Below are 27,237 nucleotides of genomic sequence, written 5' to 3'. Positions count from 1 at the left end.
TGCCATAGCTACATCAAATTATTCAACTTGTTTTTTTTTGGGGGGAGGAGGCACTGTTCGTTATTAATTATTAATACTGCAGTTCTACATTTTCTAATGATGGTGATTTCATCATTATAAATTGATGCAATTCTCTATCTATATAAAAGTCTGCAATTCTCTATCTATATAAAAGCCAAGTACGTCCAAGGATGGAATACTGTTGCCATATCTGGGCAGGAGCTGCTAAAAACAGCCTATCCTGCCTTGACAGAGTACAAAATAGACTTCGTGGCTTAGTCGGGGATGCCCTTTTCTCTACCCTGCAACCTCTCTCCCACAGAAGAGACGTTGCGAGCTTATCCTTGTTTTATCGTTATTTCCATGGCAGGTGCTCGTCTGAACTCCAATCTCTGGTCCCCCCTCGCCAATCTTTCACGAAAAACACCCGTCTAGCTGAATCCACTGTGAAAAATTTCCCCCACTCTATATCTGTGCCTAAATCAAAACGCGGATTCCATGAACAAAGCTTCTTTCTTAGAACTGCACGCCTGTGGAACTCTGTTCCGTCTGCCTGCTTCCCTCCGGATTACAACTTGGATGTCTTCAAGTCCAATGTTAACAAATTCCTAATGAACCGCCCCCTTAATTAAACACTTCATCAAATCTCCACACTAACGTAATGTACTTGAAATAACCCTTATCCCTGAGTGGCTTCCGGGCCTTGATAAGTAGTGATCACTGTGTAAAAAAAAGAGTTCCCTGATTATCGATGGGTAATAGTTCTTAATATCAAATTGTGTAAAAGAGTATTTTTCTTTATTTTCAAACATGGAGAACCACTTAATTGTCTCAGCTATGTTAATCCACGGATTTACTCTAAAGGTAGACTTTATTTGAATGTTAATACTTTCTAGTATTCTTTTACTGATTTTACCTATTTCTGGTCTATTGTGATTTATGAGCCTTGTAAGGTTGATTAATAAAGTCCGATTTATGAGCTTTGAGAAAAATGTACACATCTTTTCTATGTAGTTTGTTAACTCTATGACTATTTTTTATCTCATCGGTTATTATTTTGCTGTCCAAAGTTATTGTATTTACAATGTCTGAATTAGATGTTCTTATAATTATTTGTAATGTTCTAAGTAATTTATGATATTCTTATTTAGTAAGTTTGTAGAATTTTTTTCTGACTTTACAAATATGTTTTTTATTGTTAATAACCTTAGCAGTATTATCAAGGTTTCTATATAGATTGGTTTCCTTTTATAGAAAGTGATTTGATAACAATCATCAGATCCCTTTCAAAATAATCAACACGTGACGCCATTTCACGCTTTTACATTCAAAATAATCCTTACGGTTGTTGTGTGAAGACTTATTAAAGAAGAATGTGCCTTCAATTTAATGCCTCTGAGGAGTTCTTTATATTTCAAGATGGTAATTCCAATTGTTGGAATATTTTTAATGATGTATGAAAAATTACCCCGTCCATATTTGGCAGTAATAATCCACGTCACAAAGTGCTCAACAATGACGGAGCCGATAAAATTATTATTATTATTATTATTATTATTATTATTATTATTATTATTATTATTATTATTATTATTATTATTATTATTATAATTATTATTATTATTATTATTACTGATCCATGTTAAAGGTACCCAAATGTATATAAAAAAACAATCAATGTAACGAAGACTAAGATATATTTTTATTTAATTTTAGGTTAACAAATTATATGCTACAATAATGACGTTACTGTTTCGGTCAAATGATGACCTTCATTGGACAACCTAAACTTCCCATTTCAAGAGACATGCTCTTAAAATGAAAGCAAAACAAAACGTCAAATTTTAATTTTTAATTTAGAGTTTGAGTCACGTGATTTACAACTCTAATTTAAGAAAGGGAAGTGAATAATAAAGATTGATATATTGTAGCGGGTATGAGAAGGGTTGCAATAGCTATGCAGATAAGTTGATGGGTTCTGGAATGAAAGGGCGGAAATAGAGGGTAGTGGGGTGTGAGGAAGAGCTTAGAAGAGTTACAACGAACGGATGGTGGAAAAGAAAGAAATATTGTAAGAGTTATAAGACAACCACTCGCTAAGATGAATGATTTGATCACCGAGCATTATAAATTCTTAATTTATTAATCTAAAATTGGTTGAAAGCTGGTGTAAATTTTCCTCAATTATTGCATGTATTTCACAAAATTAAGGAACGTAAATAGTTTAATGTTATTATTATTAATATTTATTATGATATCGATATCAATGTACAAGTATACTACTTTATTTTCATAGATATATATAACAGATCATAAGTGTCATTATTTCCAAATAATTACTCTTATACTGTGTTATCAAGTCATGTTTTTATATTCGAGTATTTCCCTCTAAAATGTTATAATATCCATAATAAAAAAACATCCTAAATCGCCCTTAGATTTATATATATATTTAGATTCATATATATATATATATATATATATATATATATATATATGCATATATATATATTCCTTTAATCTTTAATACTTCTTAATATTTTTTAATTGTCGAGGCTTTTTTTTAAATATTCTTTTACATATATGTATATATTTGTATGCATATATGGATATACTTATGTATACATGCGTACCTTCATATATCCTTGTGTATATATGCGCATATATATATATATATATATATTATTTCAAATATCGATTTTCTGTGTCTATTTCCAGTATTTACTTCAATAGTGCTCAATACTTAAGTAAATCTAGGTATTAAGCTTAAAAAAATATACATGGCAATTTTCTGCGTTTCATCTATGTAAGGTTCTGTCAGGAGATATATATATATATATATATATATATATATATATATATATATATATATATACCCGTTATTTGTTCGTAATTCATTCGACGATATAAATATATATTTCTATGAATAAACAAATAAATAAATAATTTGAAAATGGGAAATAAATGAACGGACAAAAAACGAGAAATAAAATAGATAGAAAAATAAATAAATAGAGCATATCAATAAAATAGATGCATAATTAAGTCGCCACCAGAAATGAAAAAAAAAGCAAGCATAAAGACAAGGGAGGTAATATTACTTCAGATCAAATGAAAACTGGGACCAATAAACAATGCAAAGTTAAAATGATAGCAATATCTCTCCACTCCGACAGCGTGACCACACTAAATCGGACTTCTCCCTCTTTCTTCAACCCCTACCCCACCCCATCTTCTGTTCCCCTACCACACCTTCCTCCTAAACCTTTGTGCTCACATTTACAAAGTATACACCTCACTCTTAATCAGAGCGTAAACCATACCCGAATGTATTTTATGAAAAACAAATTTAATCTTGACTTTCCTTTCAAAATCGCATCTTTTTTGTTTGATGTATTTGGATTTCACTGAAATATGTATGCACGTTTGTAACCAATAATATATGTATAATGAACAGATTTTATACTAGCTCTGTTCTTCATTGAGTATTCTTTAATAATCACACGAATTTCATTGGATTTCCGTCTAGAAAACGAATCTCTACAAACATTGTACATATATATATATACACTAATATATATATATATATATATATACTAATATATATATACTAATATATATATACTAATATATATATATACTAATATATATACATATACTAATATATATATACTAATATATATATATACTAATATATATACATATACTAATATATATATATACTAATATATATACTAATATATATATATACTTATATATATACTAATATATATATATACTAATATATATATACTAATATATATATACTAATATATATATACTAATATATATATACTAATATATATATATACTAATATATATACATATACTAATATATATATATATACTAATATATATATATACTAATATATATATATACTTATATATATATACTAATATATATATACTTATATATATATACTAATATATATATATACTAATATATATATATACTAATATATATATATACTAATATATATATACTAATATATATACTAATATATATATACTAATATATATATATACTAATATATATACTAATATATATATACTAATATATATACTAATATATATATATATACTAATATATATATACTAATATATATATACTAATATATATATATATATGCTAATATATACATACTAATATATATATATACTAATATATATATACTAATATATATATATACTAATATATATATATATACAAATATATATATATACAAATATATATATATACAAATATATATATATATACAAATATATATATATACTAATAAATATATACTAATATATATATATACAAATATATATATACTAATATATATATACTAATATATATATATATATATTCTAATATATATACTAATATATATATATACTAATATATATATACTAATATATATATATACTAATATATATATATACTAATATATATATACTAATATATATATATATACTAATATATATATATACTAATATATATATACTAATATATATATACTAATATATATATATATACTAATATATATGTATACTAATATATATATACTAATATATATATACTAATATATGTATACTAATATATGTATACTAATATGTATATATACTAATATATATACTAATATATAAACTAATATATATGTACTAATATATATATAATACATATACTAATATATATATACTAATATATATATACTAATATATATATACTAATATATATATATATACTAATATATATATACTAGTATATATATACTAGTATATATATACTAGTATATATATACTAGTATATATATAATAATATATATATATACTAATATATATATAGTAACATATATATACTTATATATGTATATACTAATACATATATATATTAATATATATACTAATATATATATATATATATATATATACTAATATACGTTTTATTTTTTATTACCGTATCTTTCTGTTAAGTTACATTATTGTTTCAGCTGCCGTTTTTTTGCCGTCTGTAGCTTCCTCAGACTTTTACAGAGATGTTCGTTATACTAATATATATATATATATACTAATATATACATATATACTAATATATACATATATACTAATATATATATATATACTAATATATATATACTAATATATATATACTAATATATATATACTAATATATATATATACTAATATATATATGTATATATGCTAATATATATGCTAATATATATATACTAATATATATATATATACTAATATATAATATGTATATTATACACATTATTATGTGTTATGTAATACTTATATACTTATATTGTATACATATATATTATATACATATATATATATATATATATATGATACACACTCTCTCTCTCACACACACACACATACGACACACACACACAAATATATATATATATATATATATATATATATATATATACTAGCATTAAATAAAATACACTTTTTTGTCTATTAATTATATTTTCGATCCTCTCCAACTTTGGAATAACAGTCTTTACCTCTGGCGGAAAATGGCTGATGTAATCACCATATTTATCATAAGTCCGAGTACTTTCCAAGCCCGTTTACTAGAACTTATTATAAATATGGTGATTACATCAGTCAGTTCCCGCTAGGAGAGAAGTATGCTATTCGAAAGTTGGAAAGGATCGAAAATAGACAAATAGACAAAAAACGTCTATTTTATTTAATGAAATATATATATATATATATATATATATATATATATATATATATATATATATATATATATATATATATATATATATATATATATATATATATACTAGCATTTCAGCCCGGCTTTGCTCGGGTGTTTGGGGGTGTGTGTTGAGCAAAAAAAAAAAAAAAGGAGAAAAATAATGGGGAAAAACATGATGTATTTACTGTTACGACCACCGCCAAACCGGAAGTGACGTAAGTGTAAATTAAGGCTAGACAATCGAAAAGAGGGGATGACTTTCGAAAATATTGACGAAAAAAGCGACCACCTCCCTGTTGAAAAGTGCCCAGTTCAGGGTGAAGAAATTAATGTTTTTAGCCAATTTTTCGGTATTTGTCGTTTGAACGGGCGAGCTTCACAACGATTCTGATCTTGTGAAAATTTGCCGCCTCTATCGAAAGTTTTAGGCAGACATGCAAACGTATATGCATACATTTATATATTGGTAGCTCAAATTTTCGAACCGAACTGATTAAAAAGCTTGCCCTATCTCTGAATACCCTTTATGTAAAATTTCAAATGTTTAGACCAGAAATTGTCTGAGTAATTTGGTAGAGACCGCAGAGGTCACATTTTTGAAAAACTTTGACCCCTATTATGACCCCCTTAACATTTATTGTTTTAGGCTCAAATCAAGTTAAGCTAGATCCATGTCCAAGGAACCTATATAAAAAATTTCAAGTGTTTATACACAAAATTGTCGGAGGAGTTTGGTAGAGTTCTCAAAGGTCAAATCGTTGAACTTTGACCCCTTAACAGTCAAATTTCTGGCTGAAAACGGATTGCAAAGATTTTCCTTAATCTCAGTAATCTGTATATCAAATTTAGAGTCTGTAGACTGAAAATTGACAGAATTATTGCGTAAGGAAATGTACACAGACACACCGACACACACACACACACACACGTTCACTTATATATATATATAGATATACTCGTGCTCAATTAATACTAGTCTGCCTTTTTTTTAGGTGTTCCTATTGAAAAATTTTTTTATATGAATGCTTAAAGAAAATACAATTGAAGTTGGCCGGCGTAAATCGATTTAATAAAAGACAGATATTTTTTGCCTGATGTCTTTAATAACTACATATGGTAGCATTTTTGTACCACTGTAGTGACACCTCTACATGCCTTTATCTCTTCTCTTCTCTTCTCTTCTTCTTTTCTTCTCTATCTATCTATCTATCTATCTATCTTCTTCTATATCTATTCTTCTATTCTATCTATCTTCTATCTTCTTCTATCTATCTATCTTCTATATAAATAAAATGAACTCATTTTTTCCCGTCTGATTTTGACATTAATAGGATTACAAATCAAGATATTTCATGCAAATATAATATGCACAAACGGCAGAACAATATCTGAGGTGTGTGTAGGCTTATTATTTCTCAAATTCCTCGATAATCTTAGATTTCTATACTTTTTCTGCTGAGAAGTCACGGCCAAAATCGGTTAAGATCAATGGAAGTGGTAAAATAGTTTCTCTCTAATAAATTCCTCCTCTCCCCCTGCCACCACTTAACACCGTTTGGGGATCGTTCACAAGGAACAGTTGAGAAGAGAACACCGGTTTGGCTTCGTAGTTCTTTCATGTGAAGTTATTTAAAATCACTAAACTAAGCTGCAGTGCTCTGTGGCGTAGTGGTTAACGTGCTGGACAATTCACATTATATTTTCACGTTCGCGCCGACCTACCGTAGTCGTTTTTTTTTTTTTTTTCCTAAACAACTGAAATGGACTTTTCTTGGTGGCCGAACTGTTAACGTTGCAGATGGTTTTTTTTTTTCACACTTTATTTTCCTACTTTTACTCATGACTCCGGGTTTGATCCTTCCTACTTACCTACCATAACATTTTTTAAAACTCCCCCCCTTCCCGGAAAAAACACTCGGGCAACGCCGGGTACCCCCGCTAGTAAGTAAATATTAATCTGTTATAAAACTCACTGTGTCTATGTGTCAGTCTGTCAGACTCCATCTTTTTCAAAGCACATCTCCTTCAAGATGTCTTTGAGCGGCTCGAATCGGGTCAAATGTTTGCATTTTTTTTTTTTTTTTTTTACCGTTCGTTTCTTGGATTTTAACCGGTTAGAGTCAAAATTTTAAAATAAATGGAAGTTGGGCAGGCGTAAATCGATTAAAAGTTGTTTTTTTCTGTACGCGTGCGCTAATGCATATTTATACGTTATAGTTGGTTTATTTCACTATTTTACTATTTATTATCCACCTGGCGATAGCTGAAGCAGTAATGACTAAAGTTCAGCGGTAAATGGTTTGGCTTCCATTCTAATTGATAATGCCCAATCTTTTCCTTTTTTTTTACTTTTGAAATCACGATTGTATATTGGGTACAATATAATATATAATCATTTATAGGAAATTTACTCGATAATAATAAATTAAAATAACATATTTAAGCGTATTTTATAATTGTGAAACGCCAGACATTTAGCTAGTATGTATATGTGTATGTATATAGGGAAACAGACACTTTGTGGGTGACTGTTTCATTGTATTACAAATCTTCAGTGGTATTAGACTAATAGATGCCTCAAGCCAAGTTCGAAACTCGACCGTCGAGCCGACAACTGTTAACGTATAAAGCTACCATCTGACATTTGTTGAATGAAAGCGAAATCTCAATGCAAACATTATAAATTGCCGGAGAGCTCAATTTTGATTTTACTACATGAGCTGTACCTTTAGCTAGAGGTAGTCGGCGATTAAATTACGGGAGCAACAACAATTACGAATTTAAAAAACACACAAAGCCGATGATAAGACGTGAAAAAGATGACACGTTTTTTGTTGTGTTAATTATAAACCAATTTTTATCATTCATGTTCTTTTTTATCGACTGTGTTTGACGTCAATCAATTATTATTAGGAAATAAAGTTTCAGCGACTGCCGAGGCGAAGTTTAGAGTTCAATACAAAAAGTTGTAAATGACATTAAAGCTAAACAAACAAACAAAAAAAGACAAAAAAGCAAAACAAAACATTACAAATTTTCGTTGTGTAACCAATAGTTGTACGTATCTGGCGTTGTCCGGGAGTCTTTTTACGTTCCTTGTGTTTTGTCCTTTTTGAAAATTATATTTCTATTTATTGACTTCCGCATGAGGCAGAGTTAGACATAAGATCGTTTATTTTAATGTGGGAACATCTAGTTCCCTAAAATGGGGTATCTGCATTCAGAAAAAAATAAATGTTACCTTAGTCTAAAGATTTTATTTTCACTGATCAATGATACATGCCAGCCCTAAGCCGTCTTTGCATAATTCATATATATATATATATATATATATATATATATATATATATATATATATATATATATATATATATGTATATATATATGTATTATAATAAAGTCGTATTCCTGTCTGTTTGTGATTTAACATATACAAAAGGTACACTTTTTCACAGATTTATTTCATACGTAAAACGGTCTTATATACACTTTTATTCTAGCATGCTTTCTACATATACTCTTTATTCATTAGAAATGTGCATTCAATTAGTAACTTCATTTGCATACTACATTCAAGAAAATCTATTTTAATAATTTAATAAAATCTATTTTTGTTATTTTTATGGTGGAAGTTCATAGTTCCAGTATCGCTTAGTCATTCAAGTGACACTTGTACATTTTAAAATCGCTTGAGAACATTTTTTCCTTGATATGTTAATCGTGATCGAAGAAGTAATATTTTATTTAAATGCGATTTATACATGCCGATTTTAGGCACGACAAATGCACAACTATATACGACAAATGCACAACTATATACGACAAATGCACAATTATATACGACAAATGCACAATTATATACGACAGATCCTCAACTATATACGACAAATGCACAACTATATACGACAAATGCACAACTATATACGACAAATGTACAACTATATACGACAAATGCACAACTATATACGACAAATGTACAACTATATACGACAAATGTACAACTATATACGACAAATGCAAAACTATATACGACAAATTCACAACTATATACGAAAAATGTACAACTATATACGACAAATGCACAACTATATACGACAAATGTACAACTATATACGACACATGTACAACTATATACGACAAATGTACAACTATATACGACAAATGCACAACTATATACGACAAATGTACAACTATATACGACAAATGTACAACTATATACGACAAATGTACAACTATATACGACAAATGCACAACTATATACGACAAATGTACAACTATATACGACAAATGCACAACTATATACGACAAATGCACAACTATATACGACAAATTCACAACTATATACGAAAAATTCACAACTATATACGACAAATGCACAATTATATACTACAAATTCACAATTATATACGACAAATTCACAACTATATACGACAAATGCACAACTATATACGACAAATGCACAACTATATACGACAAATTCACAACTATATACGACAAATGCACAACTATATACGACAAATGCACAATTATATACGACAAATGCACAACTATATACGACAAATTCACAACTATATACGACAAATGCACAACTATATACGACAAATTCACAACTATATACGACAAATGTACAACTATATACGACAATTTCACAACTATATACGACAAATGTAAAACTATATACGACAAATTCACAACTATATACGACAAATTCACAACTATATACGACAAATGTACAACTATATACGACAAATTCACAACTATATACGACAAATGCACAACTATATACGACAAATGCACAACTATATACGACAAATTCAAACCTATATACGACAAATGCACAACTATATACGACAAATGCACAATTATATACGACAAATTCACAACTATATACGACAAATTCACAACTATATACGACAAATGCACAACTATATACGACAAATTCACAACTATATACGACAAATGCACAACTATATACGACAAATTCACAACTATATACGACAAATTCACAACTATATACGACAAATGCACAACTATATACGACAAATGCACAACTATATACGACAAATTCACAACTATATACGACAAATGTACAGCTATATACGACAAATGCACAATTATATACGACAAATGCACAATTATATACGACAAATTCACAACTATATACGAAAAATGTACAACTATATACGACAAATGCACAACAATATACGACAAATGCACAACTATATACGACAAATTCACAACTATATACGACAAATTCACAACTATATACGACAAATGCACAACTATATACGACAAATGCACAACTATATACGACAAATGCACAACTATATACGACAAATGTACAATTATATACGACAAATGCACACCTATATACGACAAATTCACAACTATATACGACAAATGCACAATTATATACGACAAATTCACAATTATATACGACACATTCACAACTATATACGACAAATGTACAACTATATACGACAAATTCACAACTATATACGACAAATGTACAACTATATACGACAAATTCACAACTATATACGACAAATGTACAATTATATACGACAAATGCACACCTATATACGACAAATTCACAACTATATACGACAAATGCACAATTATATACGACAAATTCACAATTATATACGACAAATGCACAATTATATACGACAAATGTACAACTATATACGACAAATTCACAACTTTATACGACAAATGTACAACTATACACGACAAATTCACAACTATATACGACAAATGTACAACTATATACGACAAATTCACAACTATATACGACAAATGCACAACTATATACGACAAATGCACAACTATATACGACAAATTCACAACTATATACGACAAATTCACAATTATATACGACAAATTCACAACTATATACGACAAATGCACAACTATATACGACAAATGCACAGCTATATACGACAAATTCACAACTATATACGACAAATGCACAACTATATACGACAAATTCACAACTATATACGACAAATGCACAATTATATACGACAAATGCACAACTATATACGACAAATGCACAATTATATACGACAAATGTACAACTATATACGACAAATGCACAATTATATACGACAAATGCACAATTATATACGACAAATGCACAATTATATACGACAAATTCACAACTATATACGACAAATGCACAATTATATACGACAAATACACAACTATATACGACAAATGCACAATTATATACGACAAATGCACAACTATATACGACAAATGCACAACTATATACGACAAATGCACAATTATATACGACAAATTCACAATTATATACGACAAATTTACAACTATATACGACAAATGCACAACTATATACGACAAATGCACGACTATATACGACAAATGCACAATTATATACGACAAATACACAACTATATACGACAAATGCACAATTATATACGACAAATTCACAACTATATACGACAAATGCACAATTATATACGACAAATTCACAACTATATACGACAAATGCACAATTATATACGACAAATGTACAACTATATACGACAAATGCACAACTATATACGACAAATACACAACTATATACGACAAATGCACAACCATATACGACAAATGCACAACTATATACGACAAATGCACAATTATATACGACAAATACACAACTATATACGACAAATGCACAATTATATACGACAAATGCACAAATATATACGACAAATGCACAATTATATACGACAAATTCACAACTATATACGACAAATGCACAATTATATACGACAAATGCACAACTATATACGACAAATGCACAACTATATACGACAAATGCAAAATTATATACGACAAATACACAACTATATACGACAAATGCACAATTATATACGACAAATTCACAACTGTATACGACAAATGCACAATTATATACGACAAATGTACAACTATATACGACAAATGCACAATTATATACGACAAATTCACAACTATATACGACAAATTCACAACTTTATACGACAAATGTACAGCTATATACGACAAATGCACAATTATATACGACAAATTCACAACTATATACGACAAATGCACAACTATATACGACAAATGTACAACTATATACGACAAATTCACAACTTTATACGACAAATGTACAACTATATACGACAAATTCACAACTATATACGACAAATGTACAACTATATACGACAAATGCACAACTATATACGACAAATGCACAACTATATACGACAAATGCACAACTATATACGACAAATGCACAACTATATACGAAAAATTCACAACTATATACGACAAATGCACAATTATATACGACAAATGCACAACTATATACGACAAATGCACAACTATATACGACAAATGCACAACTATATACGACAAATGCACAATTATATACGACAAATGCACAATTATATACGACAAATTCACAACTATATACGACAAATGCACAATTATATACGACAAATTCACAATTATATACGACAAATTCACAACTATATACGACAAATGCACAATTATATACGACAAATGCACAACTATATACGACAAATGCACAATTATATTCGACAAATTCACAACTATATACGACAAATTCCCAACTATATACGACAAATGCACAATTATATACGACAAATGCACAATTATATACGACAAATTCACAACTATATACGACAAATTCACAACTATATACGACAAATTCACAACTATATACGACAAATGCACAACTATATACGACAAATGCACAACTATATACGACAAATTCACAACTATATATGACAAATTCACAACTATATACGACAAATTCACAACTATATACGACAAATGCACATGCTGCTTCTCTAGGCACATCATTCGAGCCAACTGTGGCGACAAACAACTGCTGATTCTAAAAGTCCCAAAAGATTTGGCACAAGTAAGATATCAATAAAAATTTGGAGCTAAGCCTGAAGAAAATAATGAATACGAAGCAATCGATATTAATTTAAGTTTTTTTTTTGTTAATTTTTTTTAAATTACACAAGTTCTTTTCTACTTTTTTTATTTTTCACACTTAAAGGAAATGTTAACTCACTTTTTCGAGTGTAAGAGTGAATATTGAAAATAAATGTTTATTTTGGGCAAAACATGAAAAGATATTTGCTAAATAATAAACTCGATTTTTTTAAGCCCGGAAAAATATGTGTTTAACATAATAACAAAACAAAGGTTATTTCATAATAAATTCGATTTTAATTTAGACGGCATGATGTTTTTTTTCCATTAAAATAGATTTTTAACAAAAAAAAGAAAGAAATCATGCTAGTTTGTTTAAGAAAAATAAACAAGTTCTTATTTTATTTTTCAAAAATAGGTGAGAAAGTGTATTTGTATATTTATTTATTTTTCACTAATCACCAATAAAATCAAGTACGAATGTACCTTAAGGCGGTCGGACATTACATCGGCCAAAACGTTGTAAGTAAAACAACTAAGATGAGAATAATAGTCCGAACATTCGAAATAATACACGAAAATATTTGTTTGCATTTTTTTAAATCGTAAATGATTTTGATAATGTTTTTGTTTATTTGTTTTATTAGTCAAAATTCTCTAAAACCAAAATGAGATGAGGAGGTCTACTCTCCTAAGATTAACCTTCTTTCAGAAATAGGATTAGTTTATTCATTATTGTCTGAGACGCCCCTACCTGGAAATTCCCATATATTTTTGTAGGTCAGGGTGCACCTCATCTAGTGCGCTGGAAGTCATTTATATTTTTACGTTTGACTCGTATATTTTTTTTTAATTTTCTCCTAAGTTGGAAAAATAAAATGAATAAACTTGATTTTTTTTATTCGTTGTAGATTTTTTTTATTCGTTGTAGATTTCAACAAAAAAACTCTTTGTAAATTTCAACAAAAAAACTCTTTGTAGATTTCAACAAAACAACTCTTTGTAGATTTCAACAAAAAAACTCTTTGTAGATTCAACATGGCTGTCGTCTAAATTAATATCGATTTTATTATGTGAAGTTTTATGTAAAAAAATCATTTTTTAGATATGGAAATATTGAGAGTTTATTTTTGGCAAATAAATTTTGAAACTAATCAAAATAAACACTAGATTGTATTCAATATTCTAAAAAAATATTCCATATTTCCCATTGGTCTAAAAAAACAGACAGAAAGAAAACTGTTTATTATTTACAATGAGTTTTAATGAGAAAAAAACACATTGTGCCAGTCAGTCTAAATTAAAATCGATTACTTCGTATTATTTTTTAATTTTATTTAGGAGGGGTTTATAAGTTGAGTATTTATTTTTGTCAAATCTTTGGTGGTGTTTAGAAGCAGTGGTTGTCTGTCGTCATAATTTACTCGAAGGAGTGTCAGCAGAAACAGCAGGATAATTATCGCATATTAATAGTAAAATTCTGTGTTAATGTTGCTTTAAAACATAATAAAAACGATTTGGCTGTTCTTTAAAAAACATCATTAAAAGAAAAAGAAAATGTGCGAAAAGATTTCGGTAAATAATGCGATTAAAGATGTAAATAGATACTTTAGAAATTCGAATAAAATTAGTAAATAAACGAAAATGTATATACACTTACGTGTGTGTGTGTGTGTGTGTGTGTGTGTGTGTGTGTGTGTGTGTGTGTGTCGTAGCATGCCAGTCGATGTTCCGATTTCGACCATCAGTCTGGCAGAAACTGAGCCATTTCGGTTGCCTTTTTGCTGTCAGACTGAGGCAAGTGTTCTGTGTAGCCAACTCAGGACTTGTCTCCCGGCTTTCGAGTAGAGCAAGTTTATAACTTGTCACCTGGAAATGTGAACGGGGCTACTCAAACTTATTTTTGAAGAGTCGGGATGCTCCTCCTTTAGGGGCCCTAGTTCATTCATCTCCCTTTCAGACCTTGTGTCACATCCTCTTGCGGTGGGAGGGGTGTAAATACTGTGTGCGTGAGTTATCTTGTAGTAATGGCATTAAGTACTACAATGCTCGTTCTCTATGTATTCTGTATTGTTATAAATACTAATACCTTTTTACGAAACCATATCTCTGTCTGAGTCTTTCTTAATGACTCTTCTTAAGCCACAAAAACTTGGCAACGAAGAACTCCAATTCATAAAAGAAATTCCTGCAGCACAACAATCTGGCAACGAAGAACTTCAATTCATTAAATGATCAACAACAAAATTTGTTCTTCGAGCAAAAATTCAAAAATTATAAACAGTAATTATACACTGAAACTATCTAACAACGAAGCCCCATTCTTAACGAACAACGTAGTCTTCTAACTTATACTACGAAAATGCCTCACATAAATCCTTCAACATATGATATAAAAAGAAGGAAATCGCTTTTGTCGGAGAGTAAAAAAAGGTTGCCAAAACTTGACTCGAAAAACCCATTTAAAACTAAGCTGATATATCTGTAAATAATATTTTCTTTAGTCAAATAGTTTTTTCTGCCCTAAGAGAAAAAACCTAAACGTTGCTTAACATACAGAGATAAACTGTAATTAATAATATTAAAACGGCTATTAGAAAAAAATCGAGTAAATAAATTTTGTTCTAGAGAAACTTTACAAGATGGATGAATTCAAAGCCATTATCGTTAGATCATTAAAGTTCAGGTGGAACAACAGAACCTACAACAACAAGAACTACAAAGACGACAGATCCTACATCAGCAGAAAATTGTACAAAGTACAACTACAAAATATTAAAAAATTACTTCCCAAAAGCCTGACTAATGAACCAACCACTGACAGTTAACAGCATTTTTGCAAAGCACGATATAAAACACCATGGAGATTCTTACCTAAATTGCCGATGAAGACATAACATTCGACGCTTTCTTTAGATGGGTACAAACATTTTCAACGTCTATTGACTACGATTGCAAAAAGTTAGGAACTACTGAACACAGCATATTCATAGATTATATCCTACTTAAAAAGAATTAACACGAATCTGGAGTTCCAGAAAGTCGTAAAGTTACTATCAAAACATTTTAACCTCAATATGTTATTGTTCTACAAAAAGTGGAAATGTTTTAATTTGGCTAAGCGGGAAAACGAATATTATCTAGCGTTTACATCGGTCGTAAACAAGCATTGTAAGAACTTTAGATGAACAGAAGTGGTGCAGATTATTTTAAATGCCTCATTTCTGCTCAAGGACTAGTGTCGGCAAGTCATAACGAAATTAAACTAAGAGAACTATCAAAATTTGAAAGCGAATCCGATCCTACTCTAAAGAGAATTTTGGAGGATTGCCAAATGGTTGTAAGCGTTAGAAGCGATTCTAAAAACATAGACAAATCAGGCATAGCATATGTCAGAAAAGAAGTATAAATTCAAACATTACTTCGCTGAAAAAGAGAAAAAAATATGTTCAACTGCATTTCCAGAATAAATTTTAAAAATTATTCCCCGAAAAAAAGTGAGAAAAGAAAATGGCTCCCCACATTTTCAAAACGTGCGAAAACATAAGAAATTATCCTCGAGGTCATGTAACGGATATGAAAAGTTACATTGCGAAAATGTTTCCCTTTTTCTAACAAAATTTGTTAAAATTGCGGTGTACGTGCTCATAAAGGTTTGGATTGTGGAAGTAAATGTAAAATCCAACGAAATGTCAGACGAAATTTTATGCGAGTACGTAATAGTAAAAATATTCAATAAAACACTGAAAATACAGTTGTATACTGAATTCGATCTTTCAATTATAAATTTGCATGGAAGAAACTTAACGACTTTCTAGAAAACACAAAATTCATCTCGCACCGTGACTGGTAATAAAAATAATTTTATTCACGAATTATTTTCATTATTAAATTTTAACGGGACTATAAAAATTTTAAATTTTCGTATTAAAAAAAAATTGAGAATTTATTTTGAATGAACTGGAAGAACAGTTTTAACCTCAGCAATTTTTGATCAAGAACATGTATAAATTGAAGAAATTCCAGGAAACGAAAACGTACCATTCGTAATCTCTTCGAAATGAAGCTGTGTATGAAAACCAACCAAACACTGATCACACGAAGTGCATACAGCACATCAAGGATGACGTTGAAAAAATAACGCATATAAGTCGAGACAATGTCGAGGAATAATGCAGCTATGACGAGAACAATTAAAATGTGAGCAGACAATAAAAGCGTTGTGAACAGGAAAGTGCCAAAAGAAAAAGAATTTCGAAATAAATATTCTAACTTCTAATATTTCAGTTGCTTCATTTAAACTTAGAAATATAAAACTAATTGAACTTGCACAGCGAAATTGGGATATAATCCAGGAACTAATGGATGATATTATCAAAGAAACGCAAACCTTAAATCAAACTGTAAAGAATTGGTGATATGTTGTATATCATACAAGTTGCAAGACATACTCATACATGTCAGCAAAACAGTTAAAACATTCACATGGATGACACAAGCGACAAAGTATCCGTGGAGAAAAGCCGATCGACACGATGTTTTTAAACGTTTGATCTGGATCCACCTCAACCTATACTAGAACAGCGACAAGCAGAAAGAGAAAATCCACTGATACACTAGCATCGATCCGAAATAAAAAAGATAGTAATAACTTTTACCAGTCCACAAATAGCTTGGGAGGGTGGTGCTGCGGTGTCTCACCCATTCACAATATATGAACTCTTCAAACGGAATAAATATATCAAGGGGTTCTACTCTCGTGGTGCGAGTTTGACGTAACTCGTAGTACGCCATATTGACGCTAAGTACCGCCAGCTTTGTCCTTTATGGATCCTGTTCTGTTGTAAATAAAATATCTTTTTGATCAATCATATTCGTGTCCGAATCTTAATGACCCTCTCGGATCACACACACACACACACACACACACACACACATATATATATATATATATATACATGTCTATTTATGCATGGATATATAGAAAGATCAGTGTTATACAAAAGTATGAGCAAAATAGATAATACCGATTTTAAATGCATTTTAGATCAGAAATTGGAAAAGTTAAGGGGGATACAATGGAAGGGGGAGGAGTGGGGAGCATTAAAAACTTCAAACGCAAAAGAAATACGACGGAGTTGGGTAGAAAGAAAAATATATATATATATATATATATACATATATATATATATGTAAAGATAAAGCTAACGTGAAAAAAGGTTACTTTTTCAGTGAAAAACCTGTACATTCTAATCTTTTATGAAATATCTTTCCACCCAACTCCCGTCCTACTTCTTTTGCCTTTGAATTTTTTAATGCTCTCATCTCCCTTTTCTTTCAGTGTATCTCCCCCGTAACTTTTTTTTTGTTTTGTTTTAAACAATATCAAAAAATACATGGCGGCATGACAACTTTTAAGGTCCTGTAAAACTCTGATTTGTTCAACTATTTGTAAAACTCTGATTTGTTCAACTATGTTGTAAAACTGATTTGTTCAACTATTTTGTAAAACTCTGATTTGTTCAACTATTTTGTAAAACTCTGATTTGTTCAACTATTTTGTAAAACTCTGATTTGTTCAACTATTTTGTAAAACTCTGATTTGTTCAACTATGTTGTAAAACTGATTTGTTCAACTATTTTGTAAAACTCTGATTTGTTCAACTATTTTGTAAAACTCTGATTTGTTAAACTATGTTGTAAAACTGATTTGTTCAACTATCTGTTATTTTTGCACACTTACATATTTTCAACGTGTTTTTTTTTTTTACTTCACATTATATGCATCATACTAAATAGATTGTATTTCGAAATAGTTTTTCATTTAATATTATTGGACATAGAAACAACATTATAAAACAATTTTTATCGCTTACACACAATTCGTGTGCCATTGTTTTCCCCTTCGAACTCACCATTTGCTAAAGTTTCTTAATTAAATACGTCATTTTATTTTTACTAATGTTTCTATTACGTAAAATGAAATGGGGGCGCGAAAATGAGTTTTTCATTAGGAAACAGAAGTTCGTTTTTATGCACTAAAAGCAGGAAATACAAATTAAAAAACAATTAAAAAGTGTACGATTTTTCAAATTATCTACATTTTTCTCTTTTTATTATTATTTTTATTTAAAATTAATTTAATTTAATAAAGACACGCAAATTATTTAGGACTTCATTTTTACTTCTGCTTAAGGTCTCTGGCCTTCAAACTGGAATCAAAATATAATTTCTTCTATGTTCTCCGTTTGAGAAGGAAAGCTCAAGTTCTTGATTGATGCAGTTCTTTCCCCATAGATTAAGTTTTGGGGAGTTGGAAAGCAACCTTATTTTTAATGTTGCCCTCGAGAGGAGGAAAGTAAATACGACTCAAATTTAATTGCTCCCTACTGCAGGAAAATGTGGAGTAAACTAGCTTTTCCGAGAAGCACACAATTCGAGTACAAATATAGCTGAGAACAATCTTGTCGGTATTCCCCGAAAGAGTACGTCAGACGATCGACAATAAACTAACTTCTCTTCCCTTCGAAGGTTATGCCTAAGATGACGAACTCCTTAGTATTTAAATTAGGCACCGCCAAAAATGGCCGAAAAATCAAGTTGTTGTTTTTTAAAACGAAATTACATTTATTAAAATCCATTATTTCTGAGTACCTTTTTTTTCCAGAAAGATAAAACCATGAAGTTTATTATATAGAAAGCAGAATAATGTAAAACTTTTTCTACTATTTTTAATTAAATTTTAAAGTTAAAAATTCCCCAAAAGTTAACAATTGGCGTTTTTTGTTTTGCACAAAAAACGTATATAAATAGTTTTTTTTTAAAAAAGGGTTTTTGAAAGAATTAATTTGTTTATTTCTTGTCTAACTAAGATTTAGGGTGATTTTCTATGAGAATATGCAAAAATATTATAATATAAGTACCTGGATTTCAAATAATTCCACTTAATTATATACGCAACCAGTTACTTCGAGTCGATTTGATTACTGTTTACATTTTTACTTGATAAAAAGCAAACTACGGAAGACCAAACAGACCAAAAAAAACCTTATTTTTCAGTGACGAAAATTTCAATGTATTATTAACGCTGAGGCTGGCCAGTACCAGATGGGTGACCATTTGTATGAGTTTGGTTTTTAATGTGTATGTGTGTGGGGGGGGCAGGCTCTCCAAAATGGGGAGGGGGCAATTTAAAACAGAATAAAAAAATTATTTTAGCGTGTTTGGTCCACCGTAGTCGAAAGGCGGCAAACGTTTCCAAACTTGATCGAAAAAATAATGATATTTTTAACACAAAGGGCACAATATTTATCGACTTTTTTTGTATCGATTCTTTAAAGCATGCCCTGTTTAATAATGGTCATGCATTATTCGGCTCCCTAAAAAGAAATTGTTAATTTATTTATCAAAAATTTTAAAATGGCTTTTTTCGTATAAATATTAACAATTTTTTTTTTTTTTTGCTTAACTTAAATTAATTATTTTACTTAACATATTCACTGAATTTCACACTTCAAAACTCAAAAGCGGGATAATTAAACACAATCGAAGTTCTGATATTCAGACGTCAAAATAAGGTATGCAAACAATTTTTTTTAATCTATAAGTCTGTCCCTTACAACAACACAATATGTTTTGTTCAGTTTCAGATGATTATTTTAAGCATATTTGGAACCCCCTCAAAACAAGGGGGGTTTTGTAAGCAAAAAAAAAAAATATATATATATAAATATTGTTTACGAAAAATAAGTACATTGTCATAAAGTTCATTCTTCTCATAATAATCGCTGAAAATTTCGTATTGATTGGATTAATTACCTGATTTTTGGTAGATTTTTAAAAAGACGGTCCGTCAAAAAGTACTTACCTGCCCCCCCCAGTTTTGGCGGTGCCTAATTTAAATCGGCCATCCTCTGACAATAAAAGGTATGATGGATTAAGGCATACCATTGGTGCCAGAATAATCCCAAGGAAGTTTTTGACAATAGCGTCCTGTAAGTGATTTGGAGTAACGTGACAGCATCTTTCGCAGCGAATGCTATTATTGCTAACAATTAATGTTCAATTATTTTTACGTTTTCTGTTGTTAGTATAAATAAACTTTTGATATTATTTAGCATTATCAGAACCAATCATTGTTCGGACATTTATTAAAATTCCCAGCCCAACACCGAGCGTTTATTATTTTTCTTCTTTTAAAATTTTTTTTTACAATTTTTAAACAAATTAAATCAATTTTAAAATATTATTAATTAAATAAATTGAATAAAATTTGTTCATGCAAGCTCTATGCGAACAACGACCCCACGTTGTTATTGTATTTACAATAATATTGTTAAAAATATGAATAGAGATTGATTGGATTTCTCGGTTGTGTTTAATCTTGGTGATCTTGGCGTCTTTGTTCTAAATTGCATTCCCTGGTGCCAGGAACGAAGTAGAATAAAGCAGAATTTATTTTGGATTGAATCAATAATTTTTTCTAATTCAGGGTGCCCCTTTTTGGGGAGTTGGATTTTCACACATTAAAAACCAACTTTGTGTCTAATTTTGTCCTCGTGGGAAATGAAGTGCACGGGTCAATTATTATAGGCTATTATTGGAATAGTATAGTTGAATTATTTTATTTTTATTTCGCAGATAATCAGATCATAATATATCCATCCAGTTACGACTGTTTGTATATGTACAAAGAAAATAAAGAAATTATTTAACTTAGTGACGTTGTTGGTGAGGTCTTGTTTTGTTTTACGGCATATCAACCCTTTTATGTTATTCAATATCGAATCCAATGTTTATTTACTTGTCTCCCTCTGCAGTATGAATATTGGGAAAGCCAACTTTCTGAAGGAAGATTCACCCTCGTCATCAATGCCAAGAGAGTCTACTCCATAAATTATTTATTGAAATGGCTTTTCCCTATTGACTGGGTATGGCTGACTTTGTTCCTGTGCAGTTCTAGAAGGTTCACACTTCCAGGTCATTGCCTACTGTCTTTCGGATGGTGTAAGTTTATTACATACCGGAAATGTCGACGGAACTACCCAGGCATATTTGCAAGTAAGAGTGATCTTCTAGATAGCTGTTCAATCCCGATGTCTTCTCGTGGTAATAGGTAGATAAATATACACTCTGATTGGATGCAAAGTAGCAGTGAACGGACCGGTCGGCATTGCTCAGTAGATGCGTCTTACACGATCAGCAATAATTCCATCCCCCAAAAACCTGTGAGGTTGCGTTTCGTCTAAATAAGCCAAACATTATGTATTTTCGACAAAGAATGTTCTATGGTAGTTTAGGCCAGTTTCTAGGTTGTCGGAATGATTTCCAAGGAGAAATCAACTTTAGTTAGACTAAGAATATTTACTTCATATTAATGAGGTACGATTTATCAAGTTCAAAAGCCACTCAGGGTTTAATGAGATGAAATCATAGTCAGTTGAAAGATGAAGAATATTATGAGAGGATTGAAAATGATTTTTGAAATGGATGAAGTGTGACATTAAATTTAAAGACGACCGTGATGTAATCTGCAGGGTAATCGTTGCAAAGAAGTTCGTGGAAATGTTTGCTGTTGTTGTTGTGGTAGTAAAACGAATTCTTGCTGTAGATGTCTTACAAGAATGAACCAGAAGCTGGAGCTCAATCCAGTATCTTCCATGGAAATAACTAATAAGCCGTCTTTCGCATGGTCGCTAAGTGGTTTAATTACTCACATTTTTATTTTATTTATTTTTTTATTTATCAGTTTTAGTTTTCCCATTTTCCCATTCCGTTTTTCTTTATCTCGATATCAAATTATGCAACCATTCCTCGTGTATCTATCTGTGTGTGTGTGTGTTTCTCGTCGCGATTTACAAATTGCTTCTTCATTTATTTACTAGAGATCGATTATTTTTAATTCAAAATGCAATCGCGTAAAATATTAAAAGAAACGTTTGTAAAACCTTATTTTTAATCAAATCCGCCAGAATGCATTTCATTTCTTTTAAAGAGTTTTCGAAGCATTCGAATAGAAAGTCTGGCTTTAAAATCCTTAGCAAATCCTCACATATTAAAAGATTGGAAATTTTGGAAGTAATTTAAATCGAATAATTATATAAATAAAAAAACAACATTGACACCCCCACCCCGAAAAGTAAGGATTGCGCAAACCCCAAACGCACTTCTCCTGAACTGGTCTTGTTTGAGACTAATGGCAACACAAGGAAAAACGTGTTATTTCCAACACCTGGAATAGTTGCCCAACAAAGACCTGAGAGTCTGATTTACCTTACTATTTAATCCATAGGTACCACCAAAGCGCGCCACAGATTAAACCCCCTCTATATCTAACACGATGTAGCTTAAATATAAGCAAATATGAACTTCATGACGTTTGTATCATTTAAAAGAAGAAGACTAAAATGAATTAATCATAATTTTTACATTTTTATTTTTAACGCATGAAAATAATAAAAATGCGAGACATACCCGTGTTTAATAAATCTAGCAAAAATCAATTAATTACCAGATTTTCATGAAATTCTCTATGCTGTTCAGTTAATATATATATGTGTGTGTGTGTGTGTGTGTGTGTGTGTGTGTGTGTGTGTGTGTGTGTGTGTGTGTGTGTGAAAACAGGCTCCTTCAGCCTTTGGCAGACTATGGATACCCACGAAGGGATGCCTGCGCATAAAATTTTTGTAACAGGAGGTGCGCAATCTCCAACCATACCTATCCCTGAGTCGACATTGTTAAATACCAGTTGCAAGTGAAGTATATGTACAGGACGACTGGAAACAAATGCCGAGATAAGCGGAGAGCACATACAGCGCTTAAAATTCCCAAATGGTCACTCATCTGGTACGAATCAGGCTCAACGTTGCTTAACTTCGGTGATCTGACAACCGGTGTGTCAACGCGATTATACCGTAAATCATATTGTATTATATATTTATATTTAAATTGCAATGTTCGTAAAATATATGAGAGAAACTATTGGGGGGGGGGTACGTGTTAACCCCTTTATATTTTATTTTACGAAATCAGAACAAAAATTGGGCGAAATTCTAACATGTAATATGCTGAAGTGTTAAAAAATTGATATTGTTTATGTATAAACAATGTGTCCTGTTCATACTTAACTTGATCTCATAAGTAGATAATGAAAATGAATTCAATATTATTACGTTTTGATGATACAAAAATGACTATTACCATCTGTAAAATATCGAAATCAACACCAATTAAAAAATGTATGACTGTAAAAGTACCATTTATTTAACACTAGTTTTTAATGGCTTTTTAACCTCTAAATATGGAAACCCATAACGGATAAGTTATTTATATGATAGCTATAGCGTAAAACTTATTAATATGTTAGCTGTTTTAATTCACATATTTATTGTATAAAAAAGAAATATTAGCCCAGAACACAAATAAATACATAAATTACAATTATTATTTTTAATAAATACATAATTATTATTTTAATAAATATAATATTTATGTAAATATCAATTTAATAATTTTAATAAATATAATATTTATGTAAATATAAAAATCTCGACAATAAAAAATAGCGAAATGGCGTTACTTTCATTATTCTTTTAATCATCCGTCAAATTTACAAACAATTTATATTACACATAAAATGATGACGTCGCCGATGTTGCACAACAAAAATAAATGTCCCTATTAATGCATAGCTGAATGGAGTACGTATATATATATATATATATATATATATATATATATATATATATATATATATATATATATATATATATACTGTGTGTGTGTGTATGTGTTCATATGTTTGCCAAAAATCCCAATGAAAATGATACAGTAGCTCGACAAAACCCAAACCCGGAACCGCCAAACCCAACAACAGTAAAATTAGCTTTCAAAATCCTTTTTTAAAAAAGATAGGGATTTGCTAATTAATAACTTTTAAAATAGAGGCTTGTGCAGTTTACGATCCATGCTGAAATAATAACCTTATTTAGAAAACCGTTCTTAGTATCGGAATTAGAAAGGTTTTTATTAAGTAATCTGCACTTTCACCTAACAATTTAATAAACAAAAGGTACCGTAAAATATTAATTTGAAAAGTTTACCTAAAATATAGCAGGGTCTGTAAACTTCACAAGTACCACAAAAAAAAAATGTATAAACGTTAAACAGAAATGAAAGTAAAAATATCCCCGAGCGACACCGGGTTCTTATAACTATTTGTTTCGCATTAAATCATAAAAATGTTTTTGCTGTTTTGTTTATTGGTTTTTTTGTTTTTTTCTTTTCTTTACCAATTTTTTCCTGGTGTGGTGGGGAGGGTAGCGAGGATAACAAATCTTCTAAAACTAAAACCAAACAAAACGTATATCACTAAATGAAAAGATGCAACAACTATCATCTTCATCTTCGACGAGATGCTCTCACTCTTACTACCACTGCTACTCTCAAAATAGTGGCTTAAAGGGAGACGAAACGCAGACCATGTTCTGGTAGTAGCAGTCTCAACAGATATATTTGGTAAGAATCAAGATATTATTTTATTCTTTTATTGTGTACCGAACTCGGCGAAACAGTCCATGCAAAATACCACAGGTTTCTGTGCGTTTCTCGTGTTGCGTTTTGAGGACTAAAAGCGGGAAAACCAACAACAACAATGACGCGCACTTCTGTTTTGACCGTTCATTGCGTGTGCCGAGGCGCACACTTTGCATATGGTCGTTCCCACGTGAAAAGTCGAATGTCAAAGTGGTTGATATTTTAATGCCATATCTTCGTCCCTGTAGCTTATTTAAACCTGTTTATTTACGTGATGTATATTTCTCGGAACTAAACATTCACATAATAGTCCATAACATTATATATACATGTATATAATTCATTATATAAAAAATTATTTTATGAAATATGCTGAAAAGAAAAAATGCTGGCTCTCTCTCTCTCTCTCTCTCTCTCTCTCTCTCTCTATATATATATATATATATATATATATATATATGTGTGTGTGTGTGTAGATATATATATACTTATGGTAAATATACTTTTATACTACTACTAATCTCTACTTGAGCACTGTCGAATTAAATACTCCAAAAATATATCTAAGGAAATTATTTTTATCATGTGCACATGTACATGAAAAAGTAATATATATATATATATATATATATATATATATATATATATATATATATATATATATATATATATATATATATATATCCGGTAGTGGTTTTGTTGCTGTCAGGTGAAATATGGTTGTGTTCGGTGCTAGGAAGTGCACTCTGTAGTATATAGCTTATCGTATGAGGCGCTACTACCTTACAGGGCTGCTCAGGCATATTGTAAGCCAGATTGCACTTATCTTAGTGCGTTGGATTCTCAAAGCGTCCAAACTTTAATCTTCTGGTATCGAGGAAGTTATTCATTTATTTATTTTTGGTAGTTGGTTTGTTGACAGGAGGAAAAGCATTACCGAAAATACCTTAGACGTTATGGTTTAATCCGTCTCTTGCATTTCTTATTTTTCATCCTTGTTGAAAACATGG

The 27,237-nt window shown here is 29.9% G+C and overlaps 1 protein-coding gene across 4 annotated transcripts in view; it reads left to right on the top strand.

Moving 5' to 3' along the window:
* The window catches only part of LOC145246815 (uncharacterized), a 394,355-nt gene that overhangs the window by 7,969 nt on the left and 359,149 nt on the right, over positions 1-27,237 (top strand). The window contains exon 1 of one of the 4 annotated variants that reach the window (XM_080108637.1): positions 26,077-26,209. The exons of the other annotated variants lie outside the window; for them this stretch is intronic. The gene's annotated coding sequence lies outside the window, so the exon portion shown is untranslated. Of the gene's footprint in view, positions 1-26,076; positions 26,210-27,237 lie in introns of those variants that run through there. 4 annotated transcript variants of the gene reach the window in all.

This window comes from Euprymna scolopes, chromosome 24, assembly GCF_053919585.1.
Source record: "Euprymna scolopes isolate OS-2025 chromosome 24, ASM5391958v1, whole genome shotgun sequence".
NCBI lineage: Eukaryota > Metazoa > Mollusca > Cephalopoda > Sepiida > Sepiolidae > Euprymna > Euprymna scolopes.
This window is presented reverse-complemented; position numbering and strand designations above follow the sequence as displayed.